The following is a 19,777-nucleotide window of genomic DNA, read 5'->3' on the forward strand; positions in this document are numbered from 1 at the left end:
GAGCTAGTAACACAAGACATTCTACTGCCCTGTTGGAGCTCGTAACACAAGACATTCTACTGCCCTGTTGGAGCTAGTAACACAAGACATTCAACTGTACTGTTGGAGCTAGTAACACAAGACATTCTTCTGCCCTGTTGGAGCTAGTAACACAAGACATTCTACTGCCCTGTTGGAGCTAGTAACACAAGACATTCTACTGTACTGTTGGAGCTAGTAACACAAGACATTCTACCGCGCTGTTGCAGCTAGTATCACAAGACATTCTACTGCCCTGTTGGAGCTAGTAACACAAGACATTCTACTGTACTGTTGGAGCTAGTAACACAAGACATTCTACTGTACTGTTGGAGCTAGTAACACAAGACATTCTACTGTACTGTTGGAGCTAGTAACACAAGACATTCTACTGCCCTGTTGGAGCTAGTAACACAAGACATTCTACTGTACTGTTGGAGCTAGTAACACAAGACATTCTACTGTACTGTTGGAGCTAGTAACACAAGACATTCTACCGCGCTGTTGGAGCTAGTAACACAAGACATTCTACTGCCCTGTTGGAGCTAGTAACACAAGACACTCTACTGTACTGTTGGAGCTAGTAACACAAGACATTCTACCGCGCTGTTGGAGCTAGTATCACAAGACATTCTACTTCCCTGTTGGAGCTAGTAACACAAGACATTCTACTGTACTGTTGGAGCTAGTAACACAAGACTTTCTACTGTACTGTGGGAGCTAGTAACACAATGCATTCTACTGTACTGTTGGAGCTAGTAACACAAGACATTCTACTGTACTGTTGGAGCTAGTAACACAAGACATTCTACCGCGCTGTTGGAGCTAGTATCACAAGACATTCTACTGCCCTGTTGGAGCTAGTAACACAAGACATTCTACTGTACTGTTGGAGCTAGTAACACAAGACATTCTACTGTACTGTGGGAGCTAGTAACACAATGCATTCTACTGTACTGTTGGAGCTAGTAACACAAGACATTCTACTGTACTGTTTGAGCTAGTAACACAAGACATTCTACTGTACTGTTGGAGCTAGTAACACAAGACATTCTACTTTACTGTTGGAGCAAATAACACAAGACATTCTACTGCCCTGTTGGAGCTAATAACACAAGACATTATACTGTACTGTTGGAGCTAGTAACACAAGACATTCTACTGCACTGTTGGAGGATGTAACACAAGACATTCTACTGTGCTGTTTGAGCTAGTAACACAAGACATTCTACTGCCCTGTTGGAGCTAGTAACACAAGACATTCTACTGCCCTGTTGGAGCTAGTAACACAAGACATTCAACTGTACTGTTGGAGCTAGTAACACAAGACATTCTACTGCCCTGTTGGAGCTAGTAACACAAGACATTCTACTGTACTGTTGGAGCTAGTAACACAAGACATTCTCCCGCGCTGTTGGAGCTAGTATCACAAGACATTCTACAGCCCTGTTGGAGCTAGTAACACAAGACATTCTACTGTACTGTTGGAGCTAGTAACACAAGACATTCTACTGTACTGTTGGAGCTAGTACCACAATGCATTCTACTGTACTGTTGGAGCTAGTAACACAAGACATTCTACTGTACTGTTGGAGCTAGTAACACAAGACATTCTACTGTACTGTTGAAGCTAGTAACACAAGACATTCTACTGTACTGTTGGAGCTAGTAACACAAGACATTCTACTGCCCTGTTGGAGCTAGTAACACAAGACATTCTACTGTACTGTTGGAGCTAGTAACACAAGACATTCTACTGTACTGTTGGAGCTAGTAACACAAGACATTCTACCGCGCTGTTGGAGCTAGTAACACAAGACATTCTACTGCACTGTTGGAGCTAGTAACACAAGACATTCAACTGTACTGTTGGAGCTAGTAACACAAGACATTCTACTGCCCTGTTGGAGCTAGTAACACAAGACATTCTACTGTACTGTGGGAGCTAGTAACACAATGCATTCTACTGTACTGTTGGAGCTAGTAACACAAGACATTCTACTGTACTGTTGGAGCTAGTAACACAAGACATTCTACTTTACTGTTGGAGCTTCTAACACAAGACATTCTACTGCCGTGTTGGAGCTAATAACACAAGACATTATACTGTACTGTTGGAGCTAGTAACACAAGACATTCTACTGCAATGTTGGAGGTAGTAACACAAGACATTCTACTGTGCTGTTGGAGCTAGTAACACAAGACATTCTACTGCCCTGTTGGAGCTAGTAACTCAAGACATTCTACTGCCCTGTTGGAGCTAGTAACACAAGACATTCAACTGTACTGTTGGAGCTAGTAACACAAGACATTCTACTGCCCTGTTGGAGCTAGTAACACAAGACATTCTACTGTACTGTTGGAGCTAGTAACACAAGACATTCTACCGCGCTGTTGGAGCTAGTAACACAAGACATTCTACTGCCCTGTTGGAGCTAGTAACACAAGACATTCAACTGTACTGTTGAAGCTAGTAACACAAGACATTCTACTGCCCTGTTGGAGCTAGTAACACAAGACATTCTACTGTACTGTTGGAGCTAGTAACACAAGACATTCTACCGCGCTGTTGGAGCTAGTATCACAAGACATTCTACTTCCCTGTTGGAGCTAGTAACACAAGACTTTCTACTGTACTGTGGGAGCTAGTAACACAATGCATTCTACTGTACTGTTGGAGCTAGTAACACAAGACATTCTACTGTACTGTTGGAGCTAGTATCACAAGACATTCTACTGTACTGTTGGAGCTAGTAACACAAGACATTCTACTGTACTGTTGGAGGTAGTAACACAAGCCATTCAACTGTGCTGTTGGAGCTAGTAACACAAGACATTCTACTTTACTGTTGGAGCTAGTAACACAAGACATTCTACTGCCCTGTTGGAGCTAATAACACAAGACATTCTACTGCACTGTTGGAGCTAGTAACACAAGACATTCTACTGCCCTGTTGGAGCTAATAACACAAGACATTATACTGTACTGTTGGAGCTAGTAACACAAGACATTCTACTGCACTGTTGGAGGTAGTAACACAAGACATTCTACTGTGCTGTTGGACCTAGTAACACAAGACATTCTACTGCCCTGTTGGAGCTATTAACACAAGACATTCTACTGCCCTGTTGGAGCTAGTAACACAAGACATTCAACTGTACTGTTGGAGCTAGTAACACAAGACATTCTACTGCCCTGTTGGAGCTAGTAACACAAGACATTCTACTGTACTGTTGGAGCTAGTAACACAAGACATTCTACCGCGCTGTTGGAGCTAGTATCACAAGACATTCTACTTCCCTGTTGGAGCTAGTGACACAAGACATTCTACTGTACTGTTGGAGCTAGTAACACAATACTTTCTACTGTACTGTTGGAGCTAGTAACACAATGCATTCTACTGCCCTGTTGGAGCTAGTAACACAAGACATTCTACTGTACTGTTGGAGCTAGTAACACAAGACATTCTACCGCGCTGTTGGAGCTAGTATCACAAGACATTCTACTGCCCTGTTGGAGCTAGTAACACAAGACATTCTACTGTACTGTTGGAGCTAGTAACACAAGACATTCTACTGTACTGTGGGAGCTAGTAACACAATGCATTCTACTGTACTGTTGGAGCTAATAACACAAGACATTCTACTGTACTGTTGGAGCTAGTAACACAAGACATTCTACTGTACTGTTGGAGCTAGTAACACAAGACATTCTACTGTGCTGTTGGAGCTAGTAACACAAGACATTCTACTGTACTGTTGGAGCTAGTAACACAAGACATTCTACTGTACTGTTGGAGCTAGTAACACAAGACATTCTACTGCCCTGTTGGAGCTAGTAACACAAGACATTCTACTGCCCTGTTGGAGCTAGTAACACAAGACATTCAACTGTATTGTTGGAGCTAGTAACACAAGACATTCTACTGCCCTGTTGGAGCTAGTAACACAAGACATTCTACTGTACTGTTGGAGCTAGTAACACAAGACATTCTACCGCGCTGTTGGAGCTAGTATCACAAGACATTCTACTTCCCTGTTGGAGCTTTTAACACAAGACATTCTACTGTACTGTTGGAGCTAGTAACGCAAGACTTTCTACTGTACTGTGGGAGCTAGTAACACAATGCATTCTACTGTATTGTTGGAGCTAGTAACACAAGACATTCTACTGTACTGTTGGAGCTAGTAACACGAGACATTCTACTGTACTGTTGGAGCTAGTAACACAAGACATTCTACTGTACTGTTGGAGCTAGTAACACAAGCCATTCAACTGTGCTGTTGGAGCTAGTAACACAAGACATTCTACTGTACTGTTGGAGCTAGTAACACAAGACATTCTACTGCCCTGTTGGAGCTAGTAACACAAGACATGCTACTGTACTGTTGGAGCTAGTAACACAAGACATTCTACTGTACTGTTGGAGCTAGTAACACAAGACATTCTACTGTACTGTTGGAGCTAGTAACACAAGACATTCTACCGCGCTGTTGGAGCTAGTAACACAAGACATTCTACTGCACTGTTGGAGCTAGTAACACAAGACATTCAACTGTACTGTTGGAGCTAGTAACACAAGACATTCTACTGCCCTGTTGGAGCTAGTAACACAAGACATTCTACTGTACTGTGGGAGCTAGTAACACAATGCATTCTACTGTACTGTTGGAGCTAGTAACACAAGACATTCTACTGTACTGTTGGAGCTAGTAACACAAGACATTCTACTTTACTGTTGGAGCTTCTAACACAAGACATTCTACTGCCGTGTTGGAGCTAATAACACAAGACATTATACTGTACTGTTGGAGCTAGTAACACAAGACATTCTACTGCAATGTTGGAGGTAGTAACACAAGACATTCTACTGTGCTGTTGGAGCTAGTAACACAAGACATTCTACTGCCCTGTTGGAGCTAGTAACTCAAGACATTCTACTGCCCTGTTGGAGCTAGTAACACAAGACATTCAACTGTACTGTTGGAGCTAGTAACACAAGACATTCTACTGCCCTGTTGGAGCTAGTAACACAAGACATTCTACTGTACTGTTTGTTGGAGCTAGTAACACAAGACATTCTACCGCGCTGTTGGAGCTAGTAACACAAGACATTCTACTGCCCTGTTGGAGCTAGTAACACAAGACATTCAACTGTACTGTTGAAGCTAGTAACACAAGACATTCTACTGCCCTGTTGGAGCTAGTAACACAAGACATTCTACTGTACTGTTGGAGCTAGTAACACAAGACATTCTACCGCGCTGTTGGAGCTAGTATCACAAGACATTCTACTTCCCTGTTGGAGCTAGTAACACAAGACTTTCTACTGTACTGTGGGAGCTAGTAACACAATGCATTCTACTGTACTGTTGGAGCTAGTAACACAAGACATTCTACTGTACTGTTGGAGCTAGTATCACAAGACATTCTACTGTACTGTTGGAGCTAGTAACACAAGACATTCTACTGTACTGTTGGAGGTAGTAACACAAGCCATTCAACTGTGCTGTTGGAGCTAGTAACACAAGACATTCTACTTTACTGTTGGAGCTAGTAACACAAGACATTCTACTGCCCTGTTGGAGCTAATAACACAAGACATTCTACTGCACTGTTGGAGCTAGTAACACAAGACATTCTACTGCCCTGTTGGAGCTAATAACACAAGACATTATACTGTACTGTTGGAGCTAGTAACACAAGACATTCTACTGCACTGTTGGAGGTAGTAACACAAGACATTCTACTGTGCTGTTGGACCTAGTAACACAAGACATTCTACTGCCCTGTTGGAGCTATTAACACAAGACATTCTACTGCCCTGTTGGAGCTAGTAACACAAGACATTCAACTGTACTGTTGGAGCTAGTAACACAAGACATTCTACTGCCCTGTTGGAGCTAGTAACACAAGACATTCTACTGTACTGTTGGAGCTAGTAACACAAGACATTCTACCGCGCTGTTGGAGCTAGTATCACAAGACATTCTACTTCCCTGTTGGAGCTAGTGACACAAGACATTCTACTGTACTGTTGGAGCTAGTAACACAAGACTTTCTACTGTACTGTTGGAGCTAGTAACACAATGCATTCTACTGCCCTGTTGGAGCTAGTAACACAAGACATTCTACTGTACTGTTGGAGCTAGTAACACAAGACATTCTACCGCGCTGTTGGAGCTAGTATCACAAGACATTCTACTGCCCTGTTGGAGCTAGTAACACAAGACATTCTACTGTACTGTTGGAGCTAGTAACACAAGACATTCTACTGTACTGTGGGAGCTAGTAACACAATGCATTCTACTGTACTGTTGGAGCTAATAACACAAGACATTCTACTGTACTGTTGGAGCTAGTAACACAAGACATTCTACTGTACTGTTGGAGCTAGTAACACAAGACATTCTACTGTGCTGTTGGAGCTAGTAACACAAGACATTCTACTGTACTGTTGGAGCTAGTAACACAAGACATTCTACTGTACTGTTGGAGCTAGTAACACAAGACATTCTACTGCCCTGTTGGAGCTAGTAACACAAGACATTCTACTGCCCTGTTGGAGCTAGTAACACAAGACATTCAACTGTATTGTTGGAGCTAGTAACACAAGACATTCTACTGCCCTGTTGGAGCTAGTAACACAAGACATTCTACTGTACTGTTGGAGCTAGTAACACAAGACATTCTACCGCGCTGTTGGAGCTAGTATCACAAGACATTCTACTTCCCTGTTGGAGCTTTTAACACAAGACATTCTACTGTACTGTTGGAGCTAGTAACGCAAGACTTTCTACTGTACTGTGGGAGCTAGTAACACAATGCATTCTACTGTACTGTTGGAGCTAGTAACACAAGACATTCTACTGTACTGTTGGAGCTAGTAACACGAGACATTCTACTGTACTGTTGGAGCTAGTAACACAAGACATTCTACTGTACTGTTGGAGCTAGTAACACAAGCCATTCAACTGTGCTGTTGGAGCTAGTAACACAAGACATTCTACTGTACTGTTGGAGCTAGTAACACAAGACATTCTACTGCCCTGTTGGAGCTAGTAACACAAGACATGCTACTGTACTGTTGGAGCTAGTAACACAAGACATTCTACTGTACTGTTGGAGCTAGTAACACAAGACATTTCCCGCGCTGTTGGAGCTAGTAACACAAGACATTCTACTGCCCTGTTGGAGCTAGTAACACAAGACATTCAACTGTACTGTTGGAGCTAGTAACACAAGACATTCTACTGTACTGTTGGAGCTAGTAACACAAGACATTCTACCGCGCTGTTGGAGCTAGTAACACAAGACATTCTACTGCACTGTTGGAGCTAGTAACACAAGACATTCAACTGTACTGTTGGAGCTAGTAACACAAGACATTCTACTGCCCTGTTGGAGCTAGTAACACAAGACATTCTACTGTACTGTGGGAGCTAGTAACACAATGCATTCTACTGTACTGTTGGAGCTAGTAACACAAGACATTCTACTGTACTGTTGGAGCTAGTAACACAAGACATTCTACTTTACTGTTGGAGCTTCTAACACAAGACATTCTACTGCCGTGTTGGAGCTAATAACACAAGACATTATACTGTACTGTTGGAGCTAGTAACACAAGATATTCTACTGCAATGTTGGAGGTAGTAACACAAGACATTCTACTGTGCTGTTGGAGCTAGTAACACAAGACATTCTACTGCCCTGTTGGAGCTAGTAACTCAAGACATTCTACTGCCCTGTTGGAGCTAGTAACACAAGACATTCAACTGTACTGTTGGAGCTAGTAACACAAGACATTCTACTGCCCTGTTGGAGCTAGTAACACAAGACATTCTACTGTACTGTTGGAGCTAGTAACACAAGACATTCTACCGCGCTGTTGGAGCTAGTAACACAAGACATTCTACTGCCCTGTTGGAGCTAGTAACACAAGACATTCAACTGTACTGTTGAAGCTAGTAACACAAGACATTCTACTGCCCTGTTGGAGCTAGTAACACAAGACATTCTACTGTACTGTTGGAGCTAGTAACACAAGACATTCTACCGCGCTGTTGGAGCTAGTATCACAAGACATTCTACTTCCCTGTTGGAGCTAGTAACACAAGACTTTCTACTGTACTGTGGGAGCTAGTAACACAATGCATTCTACTGTACTGTTGGAGCTAGTAACACAAGACATTCTACTGTACTGTTGGAGCTAGTATCACAAGACATTCTACTGTACTGTTGGAGCTAGTAACACAAGACATTCTACTGTACTGTTGGAGGTAGTAACACAAGCCATTCAACTGTGCTGTTGGAGCTAGTAACACAAGACATTCTACTTTACTGTTGGAGCTAGTAACACAAGACATTCTACTGCCCTGTTGGAGCTAATAACACAAGACATTCTACTGCACTGTTGGAGCTAATAACACAAGACATTATACTGTACTGTTGGAGCTAGTAACACAAGACATTCTACTGCACTGTTGGAGGATGTAACACAAGACATTCTACTGTGCTGTTGGAGCTAGTAACACAAGACATTCTACTGCCCTGTTGGAGCTAGTAACACAAGACATTCTACTGCCCTGTTGGAGCTAGTAACACAAGACATTCAACTGTACTGTTGGAGCTAGTAACACAAGACATTCTACTGCCCTGTTGGAGCTAGTAACACAAGACATTCTACTGTACTGTTGGAGCTAGTAACACAAGACATTCTACCGCGCTGTTGGAGCTAGTATCACAAGACATTCTACAGCCCTGTTGGAGCTAGTAACACAAGACATTCTACTGTACTGTTGGAGCTAGTAACACAAGACATTCTACTGTACTGTTGGAGCTAGTACCACAATGCATTCTACTGTACTGTTGGAGCTAGTAACACAAGACATTCTACTGTACTGTTGGAGCTAGTAACACAAGACATTCTACTGTACTGTTGAAGCTAGTAACACAAGACATTCTACTGTACTGTTGGAGCTAGTAACACAAGACATTCTACTGCCCTGTTGGAGCTAGTAACACAAGACATTCTACTGTACTGTTGGAGCTAGTAACACAAGACATTCTACTGTACTGTTGGAGCTAGTAACACAAGACATTCTACCGCGCTGTTGGAGCTAGTAACACAAGACATTCTACTGCACTGTTGGAGCTAGTAACACAAGACATTCAACTGTACTGTTGGAGCTAGTAACACAAGACATTCTACTGCCCTGTTGGAGCTAGTAACACAAGACATTCTACTGTACTGTGGGAGCTAGTAACACAATGCATTCTACTGTACTGTTGGAGCTAGTAACACAAGACATTCTACTGTACTGTTGGAGCTAGTAACACAAGACATTCTACTTTACTGTTGGAGCTTCTAACACAAGACATTCTACTGCCGTGTTGGAGCTAATAACACAAGACATTATACTGTACTGTTGGAGCTAGTAACACAAGACATTCTACTGCAATGTTGGAGGTAGTAACACAAGACATTCTACTGTGCTGTTGGAGCTAGTAACACAAGACATTCTACTGCCCTGTTGGAGCTAGTAACTCAAGACATTCTACTGCCCTGTTGGAGCTAGTAACACAAGACATTCAACTGTACTGTTGGAGCTAGTAACACAAGACATTCTACTGCCCTGTTGGAGCTAGTAACACAAGACATTCTACTGTACTGTTGGAGCTAGTAACACAAGACATTCTACCGCGCTGTTGGAGCTAGTAACACAAGACATTCTACTGCCCTGTTGGAGCTAGTAACACAAGACATTCAACTGTACTGTTGAAGCTAGTAACACAAGACATTCTACTGCCCTGTTGGAGCTAGTAACACAAGACATTCTACTGTACTGTTGGAGCTAGTAACACAAGACATTCTACCGCGCTGTTGGAGCTAGTATCACAAGACATTCTACTTCCCTGTTGGAGCTAGTAACACAAGACTTTCTACTGTACTGTGGGAGCTAGTAACACAATGCATTCTACTGTACTGTTGGAGCTAGTAACACAAGACATTCTACTGTACTGTTGGAGCTAGTATCACAAGACATTCTACTGTACTGTTGGAGCTAGTAACACAAGACATTCTACTGTACTGTTGGAGGTAGTAACACAAGCCATTCAACTGTGCTGTTGGAGCTAGTAACACAAGACATTCTACTTTACTGTTGGAGCTAGTAACACAAGACATTCTACTGCCCTGTTGGAGCTAATAACACAAGACATTGTACTGCACTGTTGGAGCTAGTAACACAAGACATTCTACTGCCCTGTTGGAGCTAATAACACAAGACATTATACTGTACTGTTGGAGCTAGTAACACAAGACATTCTACTGCACTGTTGGAGGTAGTAACACAAGACATTCTACTGTGCTGTTGGACCTAGTAACACAAGACATTCTACTGCCCTGTTGGAGCTATTAACACAAGACATTCTACTGCCCTGTTGGAGCTAGTAACACAAGACATTCAACTGTACTGTTGGAGCTAGTAACACAAGACATTCTACTGCCCTGTTGGAGCTAGTAACACAAGACATTCTACTGTACTGTTGGAGCTAGTAACACAAGACATTCTACCGCGCTGTTGGAGCTAGTATCACAAGACATTCTACTTCCCTGTTGGAGCTAGTGACACAAGACATTCTACTGTACTGTTGGAGCTAGTAACACAAGACTTTCTACTGTACTGTTGGAGCTAGTAACACAATGCATTCTACTGCCCTGTTGGAGCTAGTAACACAAGACATTCTACTGTACTGTTGGAGCTAGTAACACAAGACATTCTACCGCGCTGTTGGAGCTAGTATCACAAGACATTCTACTGCCCTGTTGGAGCTAGTAACACAAGACATTCTACTGTACTGTTGGAGCTAGTAACACAAGACATTCTACTGTACTGTGGGAGCTAGTAACACAATGCATTCTACTGTACTGTTGGAGCTAATAACACAAGACATTCTACTGTACTGTTGGAGCTAGTAACACAAGACATTCTACTGTACTGTTGGAGCTAGTAACACAAGACATTCTACTGTGCTGTTGGAGCTAGTAACACAAGACATTCTACTGTACTGTTGGAGCTAGTAACACAAGACATTCTACTGTACTGTTGGAGCTAGTAACACAAGACATTCTACTGCCCTGTTGGAGCTAGTAACACAAGACATTCTACTGCCCTGTTGGAGCTAGTAACACAAGACATTCAACTGTATTGTTGGAGCTAGTAACACAAGACATTCTACTGCCCTGTTGGAGCTAGTAACACAAGACATTCTACTGTACTGTTGGAGCTAGTAACACAAGACATTCTACCGCGCTGTTGGAGCTAGTATCACAAGACATTCTACTTCCCTGTTGGAGCTTTTAACACAAGACATTCTACTGTACTGTTGGAGCTAGTAACGCAAGACTTTCTACTGTACTGTGGGAGCTAGTAACACAATGCATTCTACTGTACTGTTGGAGCTAGTAACACAAGACATTCTACTGTACTGTTGGAGCTAGTAACACGAGACATTCTACTGTACTGTTGGAGCTAGTAACACAAGACATTCTACTGTACTGTTGGAGCTAGTAACACAAGCCATTCAACTGTGCTGTTGGAGCTAGTAACACAAGACATTCTACTGTACTGTTGGAGCTAGTAACACAAGACATTCTACTGCCCTGTTGGAGCTAGTAACACAAGACATGCTACTGTACTGTTGGAGCTAGTAACACAAGACATTCTACTGTACTGTTGGAGCTAGTAACACAAGACATTTCCCGCGCTGTTGGAGCTAGTAACACAAGACATTCTACTGCCCTGTTGGAGCTAGTAACACAAGACATTCAACTGTACTGTTGGAGCTAGTAACACAAGACATTCTACTGTACTGTTGGAGCTAGTAACACAAGACATTCTACCGCGCTGTTGGAGCTAGTAACACAAGACATTCTACTGCACTGTTGGAGCTAGTAACACAAGACATTCAACTGTACTGTTGGAGCTAGTAACACAAGACATTCTACTGCCCTGTTGGAGCTAGTAACACAAGACATTCTACTGTACTGTGGGAGCTAGTAACACAATGCATTCTACTGTACTGTTGGAGCTAGTAACACAAGACATTCTACTGTACTGTTGGAGCTAGTAACACAAGACATTCTACTTTACTGTTGGAGCTTCTAACACAAGACATTCTACTGCCGTGTTGGAGCTAATAACACAAGACATTATACTGTACTGTTGGAGCTAGTAACACAAGATATTCTACTGCAATGTTGGAGGTAGTAACACAAGACATTCTACTGTGCTGTTGGAGCTAGTAACACAAGACATTCTACTGCCCTGTTGGAGCTAGTAACTCAAGACATTCTACTGCCCTGTTGGAGCTAGTAACACAAGACATTCAACTGTACTGTTGGAGCTAGTAACACAAGACATTCTACTGCCCTGTTGGAGCTAGTAACACAAGACATTCTACTGTACTGTTGGAGCTAGTAACACAAGACATTCTACCGCGCTGTTGGAGCTAGTAACACAAGACATTCTACTGCCCTGTTGGAGCTAGTAACACAAGACATTCAACTGTACTGTTGAAGCTAGTAACACAAGACATTCTACTGCCCTGTTGGAGCTAGTAACACAAGACATTCTACTGTACTGTTGGAGCTAGTAACACAAGACATTCTACCGCGCTGTTGGAGCTAGTATCACAAGACATTCTACTTCCCTGTTGGAGCTAGTAACACAAGACTTTCTACTGTACTGTGGGAGCTAGTAACACAATGCATTCTACTGTACTGTTGGAGCTAGTAACACAAGACATTCTACTGTACTGTTGGAGCTAGTATCACAAGACATTCTACTGTACTGTTGGAGCTAGTAACACAAGACATTCTACTGTACTGTTGGAGGTAGTAACACAAGCCATTCAACTGTGCTGTTGGAGCTAGTAACACAAGACATTCTACTTTACTGTTGGAGATAGTAACACAAGACATTCTACTGCCCTGTTGGAGCTAATAACACAAGACATTCTACTGCACTGTTGGAGCTAGTAACACAAGACATTCTACTGCCCTGTTGGAGCTAATAACACAAGACATTATACTGTACTGTTGGAGCTAGTAACACAAGACATTCTACTGCACTGTTGGAGGTAGTAACACAAGACATTCTACTGTGCTGTTGGACCTAGTAACACAAGACATTCTACTGCCCTGTTGGAGCTATTAACACAAGACATTCTACTGCCCTGTTGGAGCTAGTAACACAAGACATTCAACTGTACTGTTGGAGCTAGTAACACAAGACATTCTACTGCCCTGTTGGAGCTAGTAACACAAGACATTCTACTGTACTGTTGGAGCTAGTAACACAAGACATTCTACCGCGCTGTTGGAGCTAGTATCACAAGACATTCTACTTCCCTGTTGGAGCTAGTAACACAAGACATTCTACTGTACTGTTGGAGCTAGTAACACAAGACTTTCTACTGTACTGTTGGAGCTAGTAACACAATGCATTCTACTGCCCTGTTGGAGCTAGTAACACAAGACATTCTACTGTACTGTTGGAGCTAGTAACACAAGACATTCTACCGCGCTGTTGGAGCTAGTATCACAAGACATTCTACTGCCCTGTTGGAGCTAGTAACACAAGACATTCTAGTGTACTGTTGGAGCTAGTAACACAAGACATTCTACTGTACTGTGGGAGCTAGTAACACAATGCATTCTACTGTACTGTTGGAGCTAATAACACAAGACATTCTACTGTACTGTTGGAGCTAGTAACACAAGACATTCTACTGTACTGTTGGAGCTAGTAACACAAGACATTCTACTGTACTGTTGGAGCTAGTAACACAAGACATTCTACTGCCCTGTTGGAGCTAGTAACACAAGACATTCTACTGCCCTGTTGGAGCTAGTAACACAAGACATTCAACTGTATTGTTGGAGCTAGTAACACAAGACATTCTACTGCCCTGTTGGAGCTAGTAACACAAGACATTCTACTGTACTGTTGGAGCTAGTAACACAAGACATTCTACCGCGCTGTTGGAGCTAGTATCACAAGACATTCTACTTCCCTGTTGGAGCTTTTAACACAAGACATTCTACTGTACTGTTGGAGCTAGTAACGCAAGACTTTCTACTGTACTGTGGGAGCTAGTAACACAATGCATTCTACTGTACTGTTGGAGCTAGTAACACAAGACATTCTACTGTACTGTTGGAGCTAGTAACACGAGACATTCTACTGTACTGTTGGAGCTAGTAACACAAGACATTCTACTGTACTGTTGGAGCTAGTAACACAAGCCATTCAACTGTGCTGTTGGAGCTAGTAACACAAGACATTCTACTGTACTGTTGGAGCTAGTAACACAAGACATTCTACTGCCCTGTTGGAGCTAGTAACACAAGACATGCTACTGTACTGTTGGAGCTAGTAACACAAGACATTCTACTGTACTGTTGGAGCTAGTAACACAAGACATTTCCCGCGCTGTTGGAGCTAGTAACACAAGACATTCTACTGCCCTGTTGGAGCTAGTAACACAAGACATTCTACTGCCCTGTTGGAGCTAGTAACTCAAGACATTCTACTGCCCTGTTGGAGCTAGTAACACAAGACATTCAACTGTACTGTTGGAGCTAGTAACACAAGACATTCTACTGCCCTGTTGGAGCTAGTAACACAAGACATTCTACTGTACTGTTGGAGCTAGTAACACAAGACATTCTACCGCGCTGTTGGAGCTAGTAACACAAGACATTCTACTGCCCTGTTGGAGCTAGTAACACAAGACATTCAACTGTACTGTTGAAGCTAGTAACACAAGACATTCTACTGCCCTGTTGGAGCTAGTAACACAAGACATTCTACTGTACTGTTGGAGCTAGTAACACAAGACATTCTACCGCGCTGTTGGAGCTAGTATCACAAGACATTCTACTTCCCTGTTGGAGCTAGTAACACAAGACTTTCTACTGTACTGTGGGAGCTAGTAACACAATGCATTCTACTGTACTGTTGGAGCTAGTAACACAAGACATTCTACTGTACTGTTGGAGCTAGTATCACAAGACATTCTACTGTACTGTTGGAGCTAGTAACACAAGACATTCTACTGTACTGTTGGAGGTAGTAACACAAGCCATTCAACTGTGCTGTTGGAGCTAGTAACACAAGACATTCTACTTTACTGTTGGAGCTAGTAACACAAGACATTCTACTGCCCTGTTGGAGCTAATAACACAAGACATTCTACTGCACTGTTGGAGCTAGTAACACAAGACATTCTACTGCCCTGTTGGAGCTAATAACACAAGACATTATACTGTACTGTTGGAGCTAGTAACACAAGACATTCTACTGCACTGTTGGAGGTAGTAACACAAGACATTCTACTGTGCTGTTGGACCTAGTAACACAAGACATTCTACTGCCCTGTTGGAGCTATTAACACAAGACATTCTACTGCCCTGTTGGAGCTAGTAACACAAGACATTCAACTGTACTGTTGGAGCTAGTAACACAAGACATTCTACTGCCCTGTTGGAGCTAGTAACACAAGACATTCTACTGTACTGTTGGAGCTAGTAACACAAGACATTCTACCGCGCTGTTGGAGCTAGTATCACAAGACATTCTACTTCCCTGTTGGAGCTAGTAACACAAGACATTCTACTGTACTGTTGGAGCTAGTAACACAAGACTTTCTACTGTACTGTTGGAGCTAGTAACACAATGCATTCTACTGCCCTGTTGGAGCTAGTAACACAAGACATTCTACTGTACTGTTGGAGCTAGTAACACAAGACATTCTACCGCGCTGTTGGAGCTAGTATCACAAGACATTCTACTGCCCTGTTGGAGCTAGTAACACAAGACATTCTAGTGTACTGTTGGAGCTAGTAACACAAGACATTCTACTGTACTGTGGGAGCTAGTAACACAATGCATTCTACTGTACTGTTGGAGCTAATAACACAAGACATTCTACTGTACTGTTGGAGCTAGTAACACAAGACATTCTACTGTACTGTTGGAGCTAGTAACACAAGACATTCTACTGTACTGTTGGAGCTAGTAACACAAGACATTCTACTGCCCTGTTGGAGCTAGTAACACAAGACATTCTACTGCCCTGTTGGAGCTAGTAACACAAGACATTCAACTGTATTGTTGGAGCTAGTAACACAAGACATTCTACTGCCCTGTTGGAGCTAGTAACACAAGACATTCTACTGTACTGTTGGAGCTAGTAACACAAGACATTCTACCGCGCTGTTGGAGCTAGTATCACAAGACATTCTACTTCCCTGTTGGAGCTTTTAACACAAGACATTCTACTGTACTGTTGGAGCTAGTAACGCAAGACTTTCTACTGTACTGTGGGAGCTAGTAACACAATGCATTCTACTGTACTGTTGGAGCTAGTAACACAAGACATTCTACTGTACTGTTGGAGCTAGTAACACGAGACATTCTACTGTACTGTTGGAGCTAGTAACACAAGACATTCTACTGTACTGTTGGAGCTAGTAACACAAGCCATTCAACTGTGCTGTTGGAGCTAGTAACACAAGACATTCTACTGTACTGTTGGAGCTAGTAACACAAGACATTCTACTGCCCTGTTGGAGCTAGTAACACAAGACATGCTACTGTACTGTTGGAGCTAGTAACACAAGACATTCTACTGTACTGTTGGAGCTAGTAACACAAGACATTTCCCGCGCTGTTGGAGCTAGTAACACAAGACATTCTACTGCCCTGTTGGAGCTAGTAACACAAGACATTCAACTGTACTGTTGGAGCTAGTAACACAAGACATTCTACTGCCCTGTTGGAGCTAGTAACACAAGACATTCTACTGTACTGTGGGAGCTAGTAACACAATGCATTCTACTGTACTGTTGGAGCTAGTAACACAAGACATTCTACTGTACTGTTGGAGCTAGTAACACAAGACATTCTACTGTCCTGTTGGAGCTAGTAACACAAGACATTCTACTGTGCTGTTGGAGCTAGTAACACAAGACATTCTACTTTACTGTTGGAGCTAGTAACACAAGACATTCTACTGCCCTGTTGGAGCTAATAACACAAGACATTATACTGTACTGTTGGAGCTAGTAACACAAGACATTCTACTGCACTGTTGGAGGTAGTAACACAAGACATTCTACTGTGCTGTTGGAGCTAGTAACACAAGACATTCTACTGCCCTGTTGGAGCTAGTAACACAAGACATTCTACTGCCCTGTTGGAGCTAGTAACACAAGACATTCAACTGTACTGTTGGAGCTAGTAACACAAGACATTCTACTGCCCTGTTGGAGCTAGTAACACAAGACATTCTACTGTACTGTTGGAGCTAGTAACACAAGACATTCTACCGCGCTGTTGGAGCTAGTAACACAAGACATTCTACTATCCTGTTGGAGCTAGTAACAAGACATTCAACTGTACTGTTGGAGCTAGTAACACAAGACATTCTACTGCCCTGTTGGAGCTAGTAACACAAGACATTCTACTGTACTGTTGGAGCTAGTAACACAAGACATTCTACCGCGCTGTTGGAGCTAGTATCACAAGACATTCTACTTCCCTGTTGGAGCTAGTAACACAAGACATTCTACTGTACTGTTGGAGCTAGTAACACAAGACTTTCTACTTTACTGTTGGAGCTAGTAACACAATGCATTCTACTGTACTGTTGGAGCTAGTAACACAAGACATTCTACTGTACTGTTGGAGCTAGTGACACAAGACAATCTACTGTACTGTTGGAGCTAGTAACACAAGACATTCTACTGTACTGTTGGAGCTAGTAACACAAGCCATCCAACTGTGCTGTTGGAGCTAGTAACACAAGACATTCTACTGTACTGTTGGAGCTAGTATCACAAGACATTCTACTGTACTGTTGGAGCTAGTAACACAAGACATTCTACTGTACTGTTGGAGGTAGTAACACAAGCCATTCAACTGTGCTGTTGGAGCTAGTAACACAAGACATTCTACTTTACTGTTGGAGCTAGTAACACAAGACATTCTACTGCCCTGTTGGAGCTAGTGACACAAGACATTCTACTGTACTGTTGGAGCTAGTAACACAAGACTTTCTACTGTACTGTTGGAGCTAGTAACACAATGCATTCTACTGCCCTGTTGGAGCTAGTAACACAAGACATTCTACTGTACTGTTGGAGCTAGTAACATAAGACATTCTACCGCGCTGTTGGAGCTAGTATCACAAGACATTCTACTGCCCTGTTGGAGCTAGTAACACAAGACATTCTACTGTACTGTTGGAGCTAGTAACACAAGACATTCTACTGTACTGTGGGAGCTAGTAACACAATGCATTCTACTGTACTGTTGGAGCTAATAACACAAGACATTCTACTGTACTGTTGGAGCTAGTAACACAAGACATTCTACTGTACTGTTGGAGCTAGTAACACAAGACATTCTACTGTGCTGTTGGAGCTAGTAACACAAGACATTCTACTGTACTGTTGGAGCTAGTAACACAAGACATTCTACTGTACTGTTGGAGCTAGTAACACAAGACATTCTACTGCCCTGTTGGAGCTAGTAACACAAGACATTCTACTGCCCTGTTGGAGCTAGTAACACAAGACATTCAACTGTATTGTTGGAGCTAGTAACACAAGACATTCTACTGCCCTGTTGGAGCTAGTAACACAAGACATTCTACTGTACTGTTGGAGCTAGTAACACAAGACATTCTACCGCGCTGTTGGAGCTAGTATCACAAGACATTCTACTTCCCTGTTGGAGCTTTTAACACAAGACATTCTACTGTACTGTTGGAGCTAGTAACGCAAGACTTTCTACTGTACTGTGGGAGCTAGTAACACAATGCATTCTACTGTACTGTTGGAGCTAGTAACACAAGACATTCTACTGTACTGTTGGAGCTAGTAACACGAGACATTCTACTGTACTGTTGGAGCTAGTAACACAAGACATTCTACTGTACTGTTGGAGCTAGTAACACAAGCCATTCAACTGTGCTGTTGGAGCTAGTAACACAAGACATTCTACTGTACTGTTGGAGCTAGTAACACAAGACATTCTACTGCCCTGTTGGAGCTAGTAACACAAGACATGCTACTGTACTGTTGGAGCTAGTAACACAAGACATTCTACTGTACTGTTGGAGCTAGTAACACAAGACATTTCCCGCGCTGTTGGAGCTAGTAACACAAGACATTCTACTGCCCTGTTGGAGCTAGTAACACAAGACATTCAACTGTACTGTTGGAGCTAGTAACACAAGACATTCTACTGTACTGTTGGAGCTAGTAACACAAGACATTCTACCGCGCTGTTGGAGCTAGTAACACAAGACATTCTACTGCACTGTTGGAGCTAGTAACACAAGACATTCAACTGTACTGTTGGAGCTAGTAACACAAGACATTCTACTGCCCTGTTGGAGCTAGTAACACAAGACATTCTACTGTACTGTGGGAGCTAGTAACACAATGCATTCTACTGTACTGTTGGAGCTAGTAACACAAGACATTCTACTGTACTGTTGGAGCTAGTAACACAAGACATTCTACTTTACTGTTGGAGCTTCTAACACAAGACATTCTACTGCCGTGTTGGAGCTAATAACACAAGACATTATACTGTACTGTTGGAGCTAGTAACACAAGATATTCTACTGCAATGTTGGAGGTAGTAACACAAGACATTCTACTGTGCTGTTGGAGCT

The sequence above is a fragment of the Salmo salar genome, chromosome 10 (genome assembly GCF_965601325.2).
Source record: "Salmo salar chromosome 10, fSalSal1, whole genome shotgun sequence".
In the NCBI taxonomy this organism is placed as follows: Eukaryota; Metazoa; Chordata; class Actinopteri; order Salmoniformes; family Salmonidae; genus Salmo; species Salmo salar.